This window comes from Sciurus vulgaris (assembly GCF_902686455.1).
Source record: "Sciurus vulgaris genome assembly, chromosome: 2".
Lineage (NCBI taxonomy): Eukaryota > Metazoa > Chordata > Mammalia > Rodentia > Sciuridae > Sciurus > Sciurus vulgaris.
Genome location: NC_136462.1, coordinates 126,805,601 through 126,822,658, shown reverse-complemented (window position 1 = coordinate 126,822,658; position 17,058 = coordinate 126,805,601). Strand labels below are relative to the sequence as shown.

At 38.8% G+C, this 17,058-nt stretch overlaps 1 long non-coding RNA gene across 1 annotated transcript in view; it reads right to left on the bottom strand.

The window, feature by feature from the left end:
• Positions 1 to 17,058, bottom strand: part of LOC306654653 — a 188,826-nt gene that overhangs the window by 47,055 nt on the left and 124,713 nt on the right. The window lies entirely within an intron of this gene.

Below are 17,058 nucleotides of genomic sequence, written 5' to 3'. Positions count from 1 at the left end.
CTTCTGGTTGCCCCACCTACTGAAGTCCCATCCTGGTAAGTGATGGTTATGTACATAACACATCCATTTAGGATTTTTTAAAATATGCATTTCTTAGACCGGGAGCCTGCAACATGTTAATTTCAGTCCCCAAGGTATCAGACTTCTCAAAATGACAATATTGCTACTAATTCTTTTTCACAGAAGGATTACAGTTCCCATTTTCCACAAAACATTTTTCTAATACACGATAGTTGGTAAAGCAGAATCCAGGGTCAGCTGCAGGAAAATGACTTTTAGACACTGAACTGTCCCTTAATGGATATTGTGATAATCAGGATGGGCGATAATATGGGAAGGGATCACTCAGGCAGGGCAGGGCAGACAAATGATCCCAGTAAGGGTGTGATTGCACTGGCTCACAAAAGTCTTCCAGGATATCTGGAGTAGACTACCATCAATTTTACATCTTGATTAATTGCTTCATGTAATTAATAGGAAGATGAGGCTATGCTAGCTCAGAGTACTTTATTGGAAATTAAAGCTTGTTCCCTAATCTAAAAAGATCTGTTGGAAAGGACAGTGTTTGATTTGAGTTTATAAAAGATTTACTGGGAACATCTTAAGTAGAAGTCCTAACCCAGTGTCAGATTCTGATTTTCAGGAACAAATGATGAGTGCTTTTGATTTGGTTAGTGTTTATTACAAGTTTTTTTTAATCAAGTGTTATTCATATTTATAACAGGAAGGAGTTTGGGGCGCAATTTTATCAATGAGTGAAGGACCTCCAATACACAGAATACTTTTATGGGGCAATAAGATTGCCCAATCCTCTGTCTCAACCAACCATCAGTTTACTCACCATAATCATTGGGTACTTGCACATCCAGGGTGGCCTGGGAAGTTGCAGAAAGGTTAAAGAAGAAAACAATTCATTCTTAATGACTTTCAATGTTATTTAAAGATAAGTAATTTAGTAGAATGTGTGTATACCTTGTGGACTGAGATTTTAATTTTTTAGCCCGATATGTCAGTAGATTTTTAGATGAAATAAACTATACTACATCACTGTTCCTTTCTAGCGCTTAGCTGTTGATTCAACACAGATTGAATGTCTTTTCCAAGGTGGGACCAAATTAGAACTCATATTAAGAAAAAAATGGAAAGTTGTATTTAGGCTTAAATATTAACAAAATCACAGTCAAAAATTTTGCTTGCCTAAAACATTTTCAGACTTGCTCTTTTCTCAGTAGTCCCAGCTCAAGAAGAATCTGAAATCACTATGTATGAGAGCATTCCACCCAATTTATGTTTTTTGGTTACCTTCATTCTTTTTTATCTCATTTGGCAATTCCATTCCTCTTCTTAAAGAAAATGTTTGAATTAGCTAAGTACTATCTCTTTTCCCCTAAAATGGATGCATCTTTGGAAATGGCAAACTTTGTTACTGAAAGGACATCACTAAGCTTCTTTTCACATCATTTGGGTCTGAGCTTTAGTTTTCAGTAACTTATCTTGGCATTTTTACTTTGAATAGAAATATACATGGGAAAATATGTACTAGTGAAGTTTATAGAATTTACTATTATATTATCTCTGTTTAGAATAACTTTTATTAAAACTTCTAAAAGACACTTTCAATCATTCTGGATCTTCACGATGGCTAATTTTGTGCTAGTGAACAATGTTTACATGCTAATATGTTTGTACAGTTACATGTTTTTCTTTATGAGCAGCTCCTGGACAGAGCAAAAAGTAGATTTTTTTAATGAGTGCATAGTCTATGGAAGATTCTAGGAGAGTTAACCGTTTTCAGGGATTGGATCTGTATCTTCTTTGGAACAAGGGGCCATCTTGTGTTTACATGCAGTGATGTGTGTATTTGTGTCTGTACAGTGGTAAAACTGGACAACTTATTAATGTGCGTATTATTCTAACCCTCACCCCAAATTTAGTTGAAACAAGTAGAAAGGAGCACAGTTTCCTAGTGATAGTATATTAGCTTATTAAGCCTCTGGTTAAGACAAAAAAGAGAGAAGGAGAGGAGACAGAGAGAGAGATAAATGACAATCTATATTTCCTGAAAATGTGGGATCACATCTTTTTGTTAAAAAAAAAAAAAAAATCAAGCTTACATACTTGATCTAAAGTTGCTCTGGAATCCAAACAAGTCTGTCTCATTTTAAGAGCACTTGAGTATCACTGTTTTTACTTGGGTGCACATCTGAGCCATTCCTTGGTCATTTGTGCATCATGGTCAGGTTTAGCTGATAAACTAAAAGTAGTTCTCAAGATTCAGATGGCAAATAGCCATCGTCACACCTGTTTAGGAAGCTGTATTCACAGATGACATAAGTAGCATCAGGTCTGTCTTGAACCTTGCAGTGTGTTGGAATCTGCCACAGTGCACGCGGAGGATCCTCTCTCTGTGAAGCTTGTGTGGAAAGTGAAATCAAAACTGTCAGGGGTCCTGGAAGATGCAGCAGGCAGAAAGGGATGGCAGAGGGGCGCAGGTCGGCTCTCTGTTCTATGGAATCCTTCCTGCCTGTAAAGTCTTTGTCCAGGTGAGAGGAAGGTGTAGGGATTCCAGAATCTGTGAGCATTTTGGAATCGGCTCTGAGCGTCTGGTGTAGATGCGCTTGGCCCCTAGGAGGGGAGACCTTCCCTGCCTAAGTGCATGGGTCTACCCCTAACCATACAAGCGAGTGGAGGCTGGATCAAGGTCCCTGTCCTCACCAAGTGGCCTCCAACAACCCCTGTTCTCCAAATGTCCCGCGAGGGCTTGGAGGCCCTGACTCGGGGTGGTGGGGCCGTCTCTGGCGGTTCCAAAGTCCCGCTGTCCTCCTCCCCTCCATAGAGGACCTGAACCCCGCTATCCGTGCTACTCGTGGTGTCCTAGTGAAACGAGGGCGCAAACGCGCCCGACGTGCCTTGGCGACATGGGCGGCACCGCGCCCTGCTTCGCGCGTCCTGTCCCCGCCGCGCCCTCGGGGCCGTGCCCTGCCTGGAGCCAGCTGGGCCTTATGGCTGGGCCGCCCTCTGTATTTGTATTTGGATTCCTACGTTTGTACTTCTACTACAAATAAATGCACATGTTGTCAGAAATACTGAAAGTGTGTATCTTTCTGGTTTGGGTGGATGACCAGGAGGGCAGCTGCTGGGGTCAAGGACAGAGAGGTCTGCTCTGACTCTGCTTACATGGAGGAGTGTGGCACCAAATGCCCTGCTCAGATGCTCACCTCTGAGGACCTTGGCCCGGGGACGGGTTATGCAACTGGAATGGGGGTTCCTCTGGCTGAAAATTTAGACATGGTCATTTTCCAAGGGAAACTCATTCCTTCACTCCTGCTAAAGCTCCTAAATGTAGACAGCCTCCCTACGGAAAGTAGGAGACCCCACTCTGGCCAAGTCACACAACTGGTCCCAGACCCTCTGTTTCACTTGCAGCCCACAATTGAATTTAATAAGGAAGGGTTCTGGCTCCAGCCCCTACAACAACGCATCAGGAACCCAGGGGGACTCATCCAGAGGTGGGTAAGACAGCTCCCTTGGAGAAGGTGCCGCAAACCCATACTAAAGGAAGGGCACACCTTCACAAACCAACCTGAGAGCAAACATACATCAACCACCACTGAGAGTAGACATTAAAGGATTTTAGGTACTGAACTTGGGTCTATAAGAATTGAACATATTTTACTGAAAGAGAGCAATTCTAAGTGGCCTAAGCTCACCCAGCATGATTTCAACACCATAGTCCTGTTCCTCTGGGATGGTTGCTGCACTGTTCCTCTGGGATGAGTTGAGATGGGGGACTATGAAACAATTTTTGCCACCTCTACCTGCTTCTATCAGAGCCAAGACCTACAAAAAGCCACTTTCCAGGCATGCAAGACATTATGTTTGTAGACATTAGTTGTATCACTCCAAAGTATCTATTTTGGGGTTCTCAGTATTATTTTTTAGATAGCTTCAATCTGTGCTGGAAAAATGGTGAATGTTTCATTTTCACTAATCCTTCCCTCTTAGCAGAATTAGCAGTTTCCCTGGTTTGAGATCAAAGCCACAGGTCCCTCCAGAGATAAATCACAATAATAGCTGGAATTTATTGACGATTAACTTCACACACATTGAATTAGTCCTTAAAGCACCTTATGATGGAGGTTCTAGTTTTGTCACCATCTAATTGATGAAAATGCTGAGGCTTGCTTAACAAGATAGACAGTAAAATACAGAAAAGAGGAATAAAATGGTGGGAGATGTAGCTCAATGGTAGATAGATTGCCTGGCATGTCAAGGCCTTGAGTTCAACTCCCAGCATCCTCCCCCCAAAATTTAAATACTTCAAACACCACCTGTTCTTGGTTGCCACACTTTGCCAGTCAGCATCATCAAAACTTTGATACTGTGGAGTGTGCTGCAGTAGATTCTTTTAATATGGTGGACATTTAATTCACTTAAAAGTACTTCTGTTTGGGAAAGAACTTCACTTTCAAAAGGATATCTTAAAAATGTGTTAAAATGGCACGCGGAGGTCAACTGTGTCTGGTAGGGATCCACATAAATCAATAAGAGGTACTCTAAAATAAAAAAGTAATATATAGAATGTTCTCTCACTTGTGAGTTAGGAACAGGGACTTGATCTAGCACAGAAGTGGAGTGGCAGTGACTGCAGGTCATGCCCAGAGCTAGACTGTACTGATTACCACTGAGAGTGAGGAGAGAGTTCACAAAGTGGCGAGGAGATGTGGGTCTCTATACCATGCTCATTCATCGTCCCTTTTCTAAAAATCCTTCAATGACTCTCCCTAGGGCAGTAACCTCTCAGGGGACACCATTTTCAAGAAGGTAACCATTCCCTCATTATCTCTGATCCAAAGCAAAGTCACATTCAAGTAGAGCCCAGAAAGAGTATCCGGAGATCTTTTCCCTGGGAAGGTAGCAGTTACTCTTAAGAGATTATAGAATATTTTAGAAGTCAAGGAACATGCATGGTAACTTATTTTAAGGGTGTCAGAATGAGAAAGGACCAGTTTCAAAGCTGATGTGACTGTGTTTATTTATAAGGAGATTAAATAACACAAGGAATTTGTGTTCGAGATTGAAAGTAATATTTGAAACGAGATTCTTAGTTACCTACAGCCAAAGAAATTGAGATGAGCACTTTCCTAATGCAATGTAAAGGAAAAAGTCTAAGTCTTTGGAAGATGCTAATAGCAGAGGGTTGATCATGTGCAACTACTTGTTTGCCGCCTGGCCACAGGCAGGAGGACTCAGGATACCCTCCCACCTAAAGAATGAGAAAAACATTACTAACAGAGCCTCAGCTACCACCAGAGCTCTGGCAGGCTGCACATGATGGTGGGAACTGCCACCATGGACCTAGGATTGGAGGTTTCCATAGGAATCATGTAATCCAAGATGAGCAGGGGCAAATGGCATAGCTTAACCTTCACCAGCATTTCAGGGTTTAAATACCGATTCATGATCCAATCAATGGAATACAAATATACTCAACCTCTCTATTCAAGGAAGTTATAGTCTCCAATAATGCTGGCGTAACCCATTGAAAATCAAAACATAGAAATAAATGACCAAAGAAACCAGTATCAGAAGAGTTCAGGTGTTAACAAAGACAGATTCGTCAAAAAGAGGGCTGCCAGGTTCTAGACGTTAACCTTCCCTCTGACCTCTCCCTTCCACCTTCCTTAGCTATATTGTACAAGGTTAGAATAAAGCACAACTCCCCTTACCATATATGCCCAATGTGGAGCAGAAAACCACTGCAGTTAAGTGAACTAGCAGATATGGGCATAGGCAGGCAACTAATGTACTTTTTAGTAAGGTCCACTAAAGTGCAAGAAAAGTTTAACAAGTTTATTTGAACAAACAGCAATTCATGAATCAGGCAGTTGCCAAACAGAAGTGTTCATTCAGCGTGAAGGGGATGAAAAGGGAAGCTTTGATAGGACAAACAGAGAGATAAAACAAAATATTTAATTGGTTACAGTTATAACCATGCCTTATTTGGTGTATTCTACTAGAAAGTCCCTAGCTATTTAATTATGTTAGAAGGCTTCTGATTCATGGAGCTTAAAGTCTCTTTTTCTTTAATACAAACACATTTGATCCAAGTTAAGTTTCTCTTATGTTTACAAATCAAGTAAGGTTAAGGTCACTTATGAGAGCTGACTGACTTCATCTGTCCAGGATTCTTCAGGCCCAGTCTTCATTTTAATTTACATCAACATACCAAACCTAAAGAGAACTAGTATTTGGCATTTTAAAAACCAAGAAGAAAAAGAGTACAGATCACCTGGTGACAGAAAGTAAAATTTTAAAAGAACGTAACTCCTACACATTTTTCCCCAAGGGGCAAGGGGAGCGGGTAATGCAACCAACCAAACAAATGGGAAAATGCAAAGTTGAGAGTAATAATTTTCCATAAAATAAAAGCTTTTTCAAAAGGGAAAATTTTTGAAAGCAGTCAGCCCCAATCTATTTTCCCATTCCATGGCAAAATTCTTTTCCCCTAATTCCTTATTTCTCAAACTGCATTGTTGCTAAGCATGATAACTGGGGCTCTTGCTAAAGTTAAGTGCCCAAGTGCCTTTTATGGAGATTCTGATTTATTAGGTCTTGGGTAGGACCCAAGAGTAGGCATTTATGAAACATTTGTTTAGCTAAGTTGGGAAGAAGTATAGAGGTGGAAACCCAAAGGAGACAAGATAGCTTAGGGAATATTTTTAACCCATCCCCCTCAAAATGCAAAATGGGGGCCATCAATTCCATAAGTAAATATTTGACAGAGAGAAGCAATTTCAAATTAGATTGAAGTAATTAGTCTTCTCCATGAGCAAAATGGTCATGGAATTCAGTCACCTGCCCTCCAACACTGTATTTGACAAGGTAGGCTGACCCAACTCCTAAACTTTCAAATCTAAGCTGCTGAACATAATTTTAGTCTGCCTATTTCACACTTCAAGGTTCATCTACAGAGGTAACCAGTTCAACCCACCGTGCAGAGACTCGGCTTTCTTCCCCTGTGTGACTCTCCCATCTCCTCCATGCATCCAGTAGCTGGGAAAAAGGGAATGAGAGTCCTCCAAGGGAGATGATGTTTATGAGTGAGGCTTAAAAATGTCATGCATTCTATTAGCCAGAACCAAAGATTTCTGGCTTTCTGCAGAGGAGACTGGAAAATGTGGTCCAGTTGCATAATCTGGGAGAAGGGAGCACAGATATTGGTGATAGTCTCTAACTACATAGATGAATGGAAATTAAAGGGTGAAGTTTTGCAATTCAAATATCAGAAATATGAATATCTAATAAGCATGACATGTGGTCTTACTGGTTCACTGCCAGGAGAAATACCTAACATTTATTGGAAATGCAGACTGGGGCCCATCCCAGATCTACTGAAATAAATCTGAATTTGCAGGCACATGAAAATGTGAGAGTCAGAGTTCTTGCCAATTCAAAATTGTCTCCAAATAGTTTAATCTTATGATAACTTTAAAGGTCAATGGAAATAAAAAAGATTCTGTTTTAATTAAAATTTTCCAGACATGTCACCTCAAATTTAACAGCAGTTGAAATAATTATCTCACATGTGGTATGACGGCACATTTCAAATTCAGATTTACTGATTCCTGTGTGCTTCTAGAATTCTAAGTCCTAATAATCATCTTTAAAATTCTGTATGTGCATGAAGAACACACAACATCAGAATTCATAAACATAGGCTTATTTGATCTTTGATATTGTATGAGGAAAAATTGAGATCAAATTCAGCCCTTTAGTAACCTGCACCAATAAGTTGAGAAACACAGGGAATAACGGTTACCTTGACTGATGATAGGGTCAAAGTTCAGGATTACTAAAAGTTTTTGGGCATCTGTGAGAGTAGATGTAACTTACTTTAGTTCACATGCCAAGTTCTGCCAAGCAGCATTGACAGCATCACATTATTTATTTAGGGAAAACCCTTCCCAGTTGTCAAATGGCAAGCTCACTGGCAAAGTCACTGCCACAGTACCATAAGACATAGAAGAGAGGGTCCACACAGCAGATATGGGAAAAGAATCTTCCTGGAGGATAACAGAAGGCTTTCTGGTACTTCAAATGCCCTCCCCCAAATAAGATTTCTTGTCTTAATTTTAAAGTCCACACTAAGCACATTCTCTAGCAAAACCCAAATTTCACAATCTTGGAATATTGCGAATCTCCCTTACATTACATATGAGAGAAAACATTTGACCTTTGACTTTGAATCTGACTTACTTCATTTAGCATGATGTTTCAAAAATGCTTCATGATGCTGTTCTTAGCCATAGCTAAAATGTGTAAGCAACTCAAAGATCTATCCACCAATGAACAGATAAGTAAGAGAATGTGCTACATGTTACAGTGGCATATGTCCTCAGCCTTAAAAAGAAAGGAAGTCCTGACACAAGTTACAGCCTTGAGGACAGCATGCTAAGTGAAATAAGCCAATCATAAAAGGATAAATCTTACACAGCCTCCTACCATTTCACAGATCCTCAGTCTCTCTCAAGCCCTCACTAGAGCATTGTTCACCTCGTAGCCCGTCTGCGCTTAACATGTGCTATCATTGTCATTGTTCCCTAAATAAGTGTAACAACTATCTACATATCACTTACACTGTATGAGGTATTATAAGTAACCTAGAGATGATTTAAAGTATACAGAAGGCTGTGCATAGGTTATATGAAAATAAAATGCCATTTTATAGGAGACTTGAGCAACCATGAATTTTGGTATCTGCAAGTCCTCCTGGAACCAGTGCCCTGTGAATTCTGAGGGACAAGTGTACTTTTATGGCTGAATAACATCTCACTGAATCAGACTGAACCTCACAGAGTGGGGAGCCAGTCTGGAGAATAATGGAGAACCAAAGCTGGCCAGATCAGCGCAGTGGGAGAAGTATGGTTGGGGAAGGAAAAAGGCCAGGTCCCCAGTGAGCTGGTACACATCACTCACACAAACACACAGGGCTTCCCTTCCTCACTGTGTTCATCAGCTTCTCATTGCAGTGGTCAAAACACCTAACAAGAACAACTTAGATGAGGAAAGAGTATTCTGGCTTGTGGGTACAGAGGTTTCACTCCATGGTTGGCCAACTCCATTTCTTTGGACCTGAAGTAAGTCAGGAACATCATGGTTAAAGGGTATGGTAGAGAAAAACTGCTTAGCTCATGACAACTGGGAAGGAGATATATATAGATAGAAAGAGAAAGAGAGAGTGGGGGCACGGAAAAGGGGCCATCAACAAGATAGTCTCCAAGGGCACACCCTCAGGGACCTATTGCTTCCAACTGTGCCCCACCTGTCTGTACTATAATTTCACCTCCTCCCAGTAGTCCATTCAGCCATCAGTTCATTAAAGATGCAAAACCCTACCTCTAAACATTGTTGCATTGTAGACCAAGCTTTCAACACATTAGACTTCAGGGGACATTCCAGATCCAAATCCTAACACTCACGGAGTGACAACCGTGGGACTGGTGTCAGTTTTACAACAAGGTCAGAGTGCAAACCTACCTTTTCTGTCTCCAAATGATAAAAAGGATGAATCAAAGAGAAAAACCATTCTGGTATTGATAGAGATTTAGGCACTTTCAGACCCTTGCCCATGTCTTTTTTAGAGAGGATGTTCCATGAGTGCATTTAAAACATCATATCTGAATCAAGATAAATAAAAATGAAGGTTAATATTCACACAGATTCTGAGTCACTTTCTTGTGCAAATGTTTACACTCATATCATTTATATCACACTTTAGTACCTCTCAGTTCTGAATCTAAGGAATCAAAAGTGCCATTCCCCAGCAGTGATGGAAATGACACTTGGCAGCTGGTTTTCTAATGTCACCCTTCAGGACTCACAGAGTTGAGGACATTGGCACCACACCAGCAACACTCTCCCCTCATATTGGGCATGTTCTGTTTACTTCCATGACTCAATATGCAGAGACAAATTAGGAAACAAAAGATTGACAGGAGCCCCTTTAGAAAACAGGTGTAGCCCTGGTCTGCATCCACACAGAGGGGACAGAGAATGGCCCTATACACCAGAGCTTCCATCCCCACCTCCTGGTCAGACAGAATGTTCCCAGAGAGATGCAGCAGGGATATGTGGTGTGAAAACTGTCAGAATCAAACAGGAATCATTTGTGTCAAATCCTAACAAAAAAATAAATGAAGCCAAGAGGTTAAAAAAAGAAGGCCCTCATGCACACATGACTATGATAAGAACTATTACAGACTCTCTGAAGGACTCTTAAGCACATATGCCTGTAACAAGAACTGCCAAGCACTTTCCAAACTGCATCTTGCCTCGTGAGTCACAAGGACAGCAGGCTGATGTATAAGAACATTTGTCTGATACATTTTCTCCACAATCAACTAACATCGACCCCGCCCTTAAACTCCTGTAACCAATATTCTTTGTCTCAAAACAAATTACTCATACTTTTCTCTTTTGCCTTTAAGTTTTCCCTTGTCTCAACCTCCCCAGATATGTCCTCAGTCCACAACCACACATGAACCATATTGCAATGCTTCTTGGTTACTCCCTAGTAAATTACTTTAGAATCTTTCCCTGTTTTTTATTTAGTTTGACAGTGGGAAGACAATTGACTGGACCAGAAACCTGAGAGCAATGGCCATGTCCTCCTCATAACAAGATCCCAAGGACAGTGCCTGGCACATTGACCAGTGCTGGGTCCACAGAGTGAATGACAGCCTAAGTGGACAAGACTAGCAGGGCTTTAACACTCTAACCAGGCATCCCAATCCTTCCTAGGTAACTCCATGTGTATGCATTTGGAAGAACTCAATGCTTAAGAGGGCAACTATCTTTGACAATAGGGAATGTTCTTTTTGAAAGAAGTCCACTAGACGGGCCCCATCAATACATGTGCAGAAGTCGTACACAGACATGCTGTATTTTTTAAAAGAAACTAGAGACTTTTAGAAGAAGACTCGGGAAAAATCAAATGGGCAGAAATCTCTAATTTTCTGAGTTATATTTGCAGGGGAGGAAAGGAAAAGAGGAGCTCTGTTAGTCTCCTTTGATTCTGAGTTGACTTATTTTTCCTGAAAATGGGGACATGAAGCTTCTGTTAGCGCTCTCCATTTGTTCTTGCCATTGGAAGGTCTTTCTACAGTCAGTGGTCTAAGTGCAGGTGTGGAATGAAAATGGTTTAAGTCTTAAATACTTAAATGCTTTAGCCAGAATCAAGCAGATGCCTTACATCCGATGTTTTTTCTCTCAGAATGACCCTGTTCATGGAGCAAAAATTACACAGCGAGTTGGGAGAGGGTGGGAATGGGCATTTTCTGGCTGACTCTTCTCTATTTGATTGGATGAAAGGGGCATGGAAATTCAGCTTAAGACACTACACATATATTGTATTTGGGTAATAGTTCATATAAGCCTTGAGACTAATGATCCTTTCTCAAGATCTATCATCAGATCACCCTGAAACCCAGGTACAGTTAAGGAGTTGCCTGGAGAACCCCCAAGCAATAGTCACAGGTAGCACTTGCCTCCTGTTCTAATCCTTGACCTTTCTCAGAAAATTTAGATAAACAGGGAGATTCACTGAACAACACAGGGCAGAAAATTACTATTACTATTAACTATTACTTCTGATATTTCTGAAACTAGGCATGCCATATGTGTTATTGTCAAGCCAATTCTGTATCATATGCTGGACCTGAATGAGTGCCCTATTGCAAAATACATGACATCCACTTGCAAAACTTTCCCAAAACATGTCCCAGGAAAGGAAGCAAAGGACACGTCAGACTATTTTAATACACTTCAGTATACTAATATTACAACTACTAATAATAAGTCAAACATTTGTATGGAACTTAATTTGTGCTTAGAAGTAGCAAGATATTCATAATCTAACCTATGTGATGCATATTTAAGGAGAAATTACTCTGTATGCAAACAGCAAACAGAACAAAAATTTTCACTTTCATGTATCTTATGGGTCAGATGGAAGCTAGACCAGTGCTCCAATCCCTTTTCTGGCACTTATTTAATTTTTGTGGCAGTTGTCCTTACCTCAACCATATAAAGCAATGTCTATTATGCTTCTAATTCTAGGGTGATAAACTGAGTCATAAGGATAGACTTGCCCAAGGCCACAGAAATGAAAAAAGATAGGAAAGAAGTCATTTTCTAACCAACACAGTGTTTTATTAGCATGTGAATCATGCTGCTAGCTGTGTGTGCTATTGACCAGTCATCTTTTCATATGAGATCTTAAATAATCATAACAAATCTAATTTAAAAATTAAACTTTTTGTATGTTAGGAATCGCCTTTATCTATAACAGAGAACTTGCTGCAGTGGATAAAGCAAATTAACATCTTAGTTTTCACGTATGGCAAGAAGTTGGAGGTTGGGGGCCCCAGGACTGCCACAGCTACTCCAAAATGATTCCAAGTACCCCGATTTCCTTTCTGTTCCTTTCCATCTCTCTCTATAGATGGGTTTTATGCATACGTTTAGCCTCAATCTTTTTCTTTTCTCTGACATATTAACAGAGTTCAGTATGAGATTCCCATACATACGAGTAGCATGAACTGATCAAATCCAACAATTTTCCACCCTCTTCCAACCCATACACCTTTCCGAATCTCTAGTGTTCATTATTCTGCTTTCAAATCACCTTTTAAATTTTTTAAAATTTTTTTATGACAGTAGAGTGTATTTTGATATATTATACTATTATACACATATAGAGTATAACTTATTACTTTAGCCTCCACATATGAAAGAAAACACGTGATACTTGTCAATCTGAGCATGGTTTATTTCACTGAACATAATGTCCAAGAATTCTGTCCATGTTTCTGGAAAAGACAGATTTTTTTCTTTTTTTCTATGGCAGAATAATTAACAAGCCTTTGAGTCTATACGCCACATTTTCTTTATCCTTGCATCTATTGACAGGCAACCATACTGATACAATATATTAGCTATTGTGAACAGGCTGCAATAAACATGGTGTTATGGTCTCAGTCACTACAGCTTCACATTCCAGGCAAGAGAAAAGAAAGTGGGAAAAAATAAAGACCTCTTGCCAAATGAATCTGCCACCTTGAAAAACAAGGTGACTGGTAACACACGTTTAACTGTCATCAGGCAGAATTGGGCACATTATCACTCAAAACAAAATTGGAAGTTGTGTCAAAAGAAAACAAGAAGAGTGGATGGTCCTGGATATTTTTGATCCTTTGCATTTTTTTAATAAAATTTAGTCATTTCCCACAAAAGAAAAATGCTGGGATTCTTCTCCTGTTTGCATTGGAAATTTATACATCAGAAGAACTAATACTGCTACCTTACCAAATCTTATAATCAATAAACAAGGTTTGTTGCTATACTTAGACATTTAATATCTCTCAACAGTCTGGTGTCATTTTCTGCAAAGACTTGTATATTTTATTAGATATGTTCTTAGCTATATAAAATTTTTGGTGTTATGAAAAATGGGATTAAATTTCCTATTATAAGTATTTGTTACCAGTATGTGGAAATAAAGTTGACTCTTATTGATCTGAAATCCAGGGACATGAACATAATTATTCTAATACTTAACATAAACTCTTGGATTTCTGAAAAAAAAAAAAAAAACAATTTTATTTCTTCCTCTCCTTTTTTTCTTCATCTCCTTTTTTTCTTCCTTATCCTCCTGTTGTTCTTTCCTTTTTTTATGAAGTTCTTCACATATTATGATGCCAAAGTTAAGTGGACTTCACACAATGAGTTTGGAAGTGTTCCTCTTTTCCTATTTCTTAAAGGAGTTTGAGGATAATCAAAATGGTGTATATCTTAAATACTAGTAAGATTTCATTGGGGAAGTCATGCAGAACTGAAGCTCACTTCATGAGGAGGGTTTTAGTTTATTTATTCAGCTATTTAATTTGAAGAAATGCATACCCTTAAATATTTAATTTTGGTGATATTATAAATTGTATTATATTTTTAAATTTAAATGCTTTGAGTAATAGCCTTAATAATTGTTCCTATGTCTAAGATAACTTTCTGGAGATAATTTGGAATTGTTTTTATCAGAAAATATTGCATCTGAGACAGTTTAGTTTCTTAATTGCGTATTTCTTTCCTTTTGTTGTTTTTGGTTGCCTTACTGAACTAGTCAGAACTTGCATCAGGATGTCGAGTAGGAGTGATGAGAAAGGACACCACCACTTTGTTCTACATGTGAGAGGGAAGCCTCCAGTCTCTCCTCACTTTAGTATAATGCTGCTTTATTTAAATGTTGTTTAAAATTTTCTGTCTTGTGGTGGCAAACACCTTTTTTTTTTTATTCAATTTTATATATTATGGTCAAAGTTTATTTAAAATTTCTTACTTTTAGCATTTAGCCTAAACTTTACATTTTTAATTAGAGTCTAGTTTGAACTGAGTCCTGTGTAATTTAAGAAACCTATTTTAATGTACTCAGTTTTTTACCCTCTTATCTTTATTGCCATTTACTCAGCTTTTAAATGTAACTTATATATAATAAAATATAAAATATACTGCTACTATCTTTCTTTAGACACTTGTCATTTGAATCAATTAAAAGTAAAATAAAAATCAACTTTAATTATTCCATTCCCTGTACTTGTCATTTATTTGTGTAAATCTGGTTTTATTAAATTAATTTTTATTGTAAACAAATGGGTTACATCTTGTTTCTCTGTTTGTACCTGAAGTAGAGGCGTACCACTTGTGTAATCATACATTTACCTAGGGTAATATTTTGATTCATTCTGTTATTTTTCCTCCCACCTCTCTTATCCCTCTATACAGTCCCTCCTTCCTCCATTCTTGCCCCCCTCCCACCCCCCATTATGTGTCCTCATCCGCTTATCAGCAAGATCATTTGTCCTTTAGTTTTTTGAGATTGGTTTATCTCACTTAGCATGATATTCTCCAATTTCATCCACTTGCCAGCAAATACCATAATTTTATTATTTTTTATGGCTGAGTAATATTCCATTGTATGTATATACAAGTTTCTTAATCCATTCATCCATTGAAGGGCATCTAGGTTGGTTCCACAATCTGGCTATTGTGAATTGAGAAGCTATGAACATTGTTGTGGCTGTATCTCTTGATTTGAAGTCTTTTGGGTGTAGACCAAAGAGTGGGATAGCTGGGTCAAATGGTGGTTCTATTCCAAGTTGTCTAAGGAATTTCCACACAACTTTCCAGAGCGACTGCACTAATTTGCAGCCCCACCAGCAATGTATGAGTGTACCTTTGTCCCCACATCCTAGCCAAAACCTATTGTTGCTAATATTCTTGATAATCGCCATTCTAATTGGGGCGAGATGGAATCTTAGGGTAGTTTTGATTTACATTTCTCTTATTACTAAAAATGTTGAATATTTTTTTCATGTAACTGTTGATTGCTTGTAGATCTTCTTCAGTGAAGTGTCTGTTCATTTCCTTAGCACATTTGTTGATTGTATTATTTGTATTCTTCGTGTGGAGTTTTTTGAGTTCTTTATAGGTTCTGGAAATTAGTGCTCTATCTGAAGTATGAGTGGCAAAGATTTTCTCCCACTCTGTAGATTCTCTCTTCACACTGCTGATAGTACCCTTTGCTGAGAGAAAGCTTTTTAGTTTGAATCTATCCCAGTTACTGATTCTTGCTTTTATTTCTTGTGCTATGGCAGTCCTGTTAAGGATGTCTGATTCTAAGCCAACAGGTTGAAGATTTGAACCTACTTTTTCTTCTATAAGATGCAGGGTCTCTGGTCTGATTTCAAGGTCTTTGATCCATTTCGAGTTGATTTTTGTGCAGGGTGAGAGATAGGGGTTTAGTTTCATTCTGTTGCGTATGGATTTCCAGTTTTCCCAGCACCATTTGTTGAAGAGACTATCTTTTCTCCATTGCATATTTTTGACCCCTTTGGCTAGTATGAGAGAATTGTATTTTGGGGGGTTTGTGTCTGTGTCCTCTATTCTGTACCATTGGCCCACATGTCTATTTCGGTGCCAATACCATGCCGTTTTTGTTACTATTGCTTTGTAGTATAGTTGAAGTTCTGGTATTACGATACCCCCTGCTTCACTCTTTCTGCTAAGGATTGCTTTAGCTATTCTGGGTTTCTTATTCTTCCAGATGAATTTCATGATTGCTTGCTCTATTTCTGTGAGGTACATCATTGGGATTTTAATTGGAATTGCATTGAGTCTGTATAGCACTTTTGGTAGTATGGCCATTTTGACAATATTAGTTCTGCCTATCCAAGAACATGGGAGATCTTTCCATCTTCTAAGGTTTTCTTTAATTTCTTTCTTTTGTGTTCTGTAGTTCTCATTGTAGAGGTCTTTCACCTCTTTTGTGAGATTGATTCCCAAGTACTTTATTTTTTTTTTATGCTATTGTGAATGGGGTAGTTTTCCTAACTTCTCTTTCTGAAGATTCATCACTTACGTATAAAAATGCATTTGGATTTATGAGCATTGATCTTGTAACCTGCTACTTTACTGAATTCACTTATAAGTTCTTAAAGTTTTCTGGTGGAATTTCCTGTTTCCTCTAAATGTATAATCATATCATCAGCAAATAGGGATAGTTTGAGTTCTTCTTTTCCTATTCGTATCACTTTAATTTCCTTGGTCTGTCTAATTGCTCTGGGTAGAGTTTCAAGGACTATGTTGAATAGAAGTGGTGAAAGAGGGCATCCCTGCCTTGTTCCAGTTTTTAGGGGGAATGCTTTCAGTTTTTCACCATTTAGAATGATATTAGCCATGGGCTTAGCATAAATGGCCTTTACAATGTTAAGGAATGTTCCCACTATCCCTATTTTTTCTAGTGTTTTGAGCATGAAGGGGTGCTGTATTTTATCGAACGATTTTTCTGCATCTATCGCAATAATCATGATTCTTAACTTTAAGTCTGTTGATATGGTGAATGACATATATTTATTTCTGAATGTTGAACCAACCTTGCATCCCTGGGATAAAAACCACTTGATCATGGTGCGCTATCTTTTCAATATATATATATTTTTAATT